The following is a 3706-nucleotide window of genomic DNA, read 5'->3' as shown; positions in this document are numbered from 1 at the left end:
TGCCAAAGAAAAATAAAAAATCAATGGAAGCCACATCCCCCCCCTCCCCCAGGAACATGTTACCAGAATTTATGAATTTCAATTCATTGTAGTGAGTGACACTAAAAAGGATAGCCATTATAATGTAAATCTTGCCATTGGCATGTGATTGTGCGATTGGCAATGTACTGGTAGGTGTCTGCAAGCACCAAATTGCTTGTGGTTATACTGCTGTTATGAATCTACCTCAAGTGTTGGATAATACATCAGAAATTCGACACTGGTTAGCAGGAGTGGCTGAGGGAACAGAAGAATTGCCACCAGTTGAATTTTTTTTCAGGTGAAATTAAAGTATCCCATGAAATGCATGATGATTCCAGTGGCATATTTGCTACTCCTTCCATAAAGCTTTGGATCCACTTGCCAACTCTGTTAAAAATGAACCACCAACTAGTGACCTTTTTGCAGCAGCAGTAGAACTTTCTGACAGTGCATATGCTGGGAGACACTTCTTGCATTAGTGTAAAGCTTTTCATGTAGAAATTAAAGCTACTAAAGTCGACTAACAATCTAAATAGCTTTTTACATTCTTATGGAGCATCACTAAAATTGTCTGGAGCTGGCAGGGGTAAAATACCTTGTCAACCAAAATCAGTTGCTAGACGCACAGTTGGCATGCCTAGAGGAGCTGCACTACATGAGAAGAGCAGAAAAATGAAGTGACTTGCTTGTAAAAGCAGCTAAACGTAAGAAAAACTTGGCCCTCAAATGTTTTGCTGAACCAGCAAAATGCAACCCAGAACCTGTGATGCCATAAGCAAGCTCGAACTATAAATGAAAAACTCGAAAGACTAGGATTAGTTCAAAAACCTAGCAGCACTGGGAGGGTTGGGGGGAAAAATGCAGTGATGTTAGATCTCTTCAGGTCTGAAGATTTCCATAATTTTTGATAAAAGTAATCCTCAAATAGTAATTACTGCAACTGCAGACACATGCAGAAGAGATGCAGCAACAACCAGAATTCATAACAGGATAGAGGGTGCAGAAAAATTAATGAAAATCAGGCAATAATTTAAGAGTTTAGAAAATATCTACAGTTGACAAGATGGTGTCAATGCATTAGTTCATAAAAACTGTCCAATTAAATGAGCACTAACTATTAAGTCAATCCCAGATGTAAAATATAAAAAATGAATTTTACTGAAACAAATCGAGAGTTCTTACGCTCTTGTAACTTACACGACGTGTTTACTTGCGTCCAAAATGACAACAGTATGTGGTAACTGAAGGTAATAATTTTTAATACTAGCTGTATAAGCTGTTTAAATTAAGACGCCCAACTACTAGTGAATGTAAATGAAAAATAAAGCTTTGGATTTGTCAAGAGCAGCCGCAAATAATCATGCTTATAAAATGTCAAGTCTTGAAATGTGGCTTTGTAAAGGTTTAGTGAAATCTATAATAAATGCAGTTTTAAGAGTTTGTAGTCAAGTGATAATAGGGAGTTTCGTTTACCCTCAGAACAACAGTGACCAAATGGTACCACTTGTCTCCTGGTGGTCCTCATTATGTGGAGTACCTGAATAATCAAACTCAAGTGATATGTCCTGTCAGGCTAAAGTCCAATGGCCCATAGCAAATTTCTTCGTACAGTAACACGTAAAAACCAAGTTCCCACGTTGGTCTAAGCAGCCTAAATATCTTATGTAGTGTCATTATATATTAAAAACAGATAGTCAGCTGATAATTGCTACTATCAACCTGCCTCGGATGAAACTTAAAAAGTTGCAATCACAAAAATACTGAATAGATAAAGATTAATAATGAGCAATTCACCACTACAAGACTAAATCCTGTTTAGTCCAGAATTGAACTGGCTCTGCATTGGCTCCTTGCTAAACTCCCAAAGATATCAAAATAAAGTGGCCAAATTTTCTGAACTTGCTGCATAAAATACTGCCAGTCACTGGAACCAACACAATATGTATACTAATGGTAGATTCACATCAACTGTGCATCTGATGTCTGGGCCCATCCTTTACGGCGCTCCTGATTGGCCCTCAGGAACACACTCAGTGTTTCTAGCCGTGACTGGCTTATCAACAGCCAACCAGGAGCATCATAAGGGACTGCCATAGACACCAGATGCACGGTTGACGTGAATCTACTATAGCTACAAGTATAGAGTTCTGAACTACTTGCTGTGTACAATAGTACCAGTCACTGGAATCTACAATACTAGCTACTGGTATCTATAATACTAGCTATATGTAGGCTTCAGAACCTTTAAACTAATGAATTTTTCTAAGAACTATGTCTGTAGATTTGACTAATAGATTACATTGTATGAAAAATACTCTGATTATGAAGTCTTTAAGCAGTAACATTATTACTTTAACAGAATGCAATGAATGAGAGTGTTAAGACCTGTATCTAAACCTTTGGAACGTACAACAGCTGTTATTCAATGTTAATTTAGATTCTATACAGTGTTCAGTCTCATTTTGGGCATTCTGGAATCAACAGTTCCGCTACTCACTAGTGGGATAGAAATCTTAGCAAAGCTTTTGATCTATACATATACCATTCTAGGAATAAATTTCATTGGTGTTAGGTGTTGATAAAGGATATAAAAGCGTTAATTCCTGATCACAAGTAATGAAAGTGGATAGAGATTTATACACGTATATTACCCTCATCAAAAAGGAAAAACTTTCAAACTAGGGATGTTGTGGGTAATAAAATGACACCAACAATTAGCATTCCTGCGTCCAAGTGCTCAACTGACCCACTTGCTTAGGTTCTACAGATAAATAGTTTCCTGAAGTGAAAGCTGTCCTAGTCAGTCAACTTTTAATCATGATTTAACACTAAGAGTTTACACTAAACTAAAATACCCCAAAATTTCCCAAAAAATTTCTTAAGAAAAGTTCTTTAAGAAATCTGAAAGAACTGCATGGCCAGATTTGTCCACCATGTAAAAGTAATGTACATATCCTGAACATATAAAAATTTATAATTCCCTGCAAACTGAGAAAAAGTTTCTGTACTAAACTGAACAGCAACTCAAGCATTTCTTGAACAATGAATCAAAATGCTTTGTTAAATACCGACTTGAAAGTAAGTGTTTTAGCACTAGTAAACACCAACTGCAAGCGCACAAAGTATTATGAATGCCACAAGTCTACACTAGGCTTCCCCTCACTGAACAAGGGCAGACTTGGGTTCCTAGCATTCTGACTGGGAATTTTTAGATATTTTAAACCATTATACAAACATGACCAACTCCCAGGTACTTACGAAACTGAAACAAACGCGAGTTATAGGCATACGAAGACCACAGCAGCTTATACACATCACCAGTAAAACTAACCTTAGTGCTCAAGTTTCTGGCATTTTGACTATTTGATACTTTAAAATTAGGGTAGACAGACAAGACAAAACTCCTAGATACTTGAAAATAAATTGAAAACTGCATAGGCCAACAAATGATCACAATCCCATTGTACAAGTCTAGTACGTATATTACCAGACCCTTTGTAGGCCTAATCAAAATTCCTCAAATTCTCTACTGACAACACTTAACGAGCATGATACACTTTATAGGCCTAATCACATGCGTTCTCAAATCATCTGCTGACAAACCTCAAATGATCAGAGTATAATACCACACACTTTTGTAGGCCTAGTTACTCATTCTCTAACAAACCTGAAGCTTTTATTGATA

The sequence above is a fragment of the Macrobrachium nipponense genome, chromosome 2 (assembly GCF_015104395.2).
Source record: "Macrobrachium nipponense isolate FS-2020 chromosome 2, ASM1510439v2, whole genome shotgun sequence".
In the NCBI taxonomy this organism is placed as follows: Eukaryota; Metazoa; Arthropoda; class Malacostraca; order Decapoda; family Palaemonidae; genus Macrobrachium; species Macrobrachium nipponense.
The sequence above is the reverse complement of the archived record's forward strand: the minus strand, read 5'-3'. Positions refer to the sequence as shown.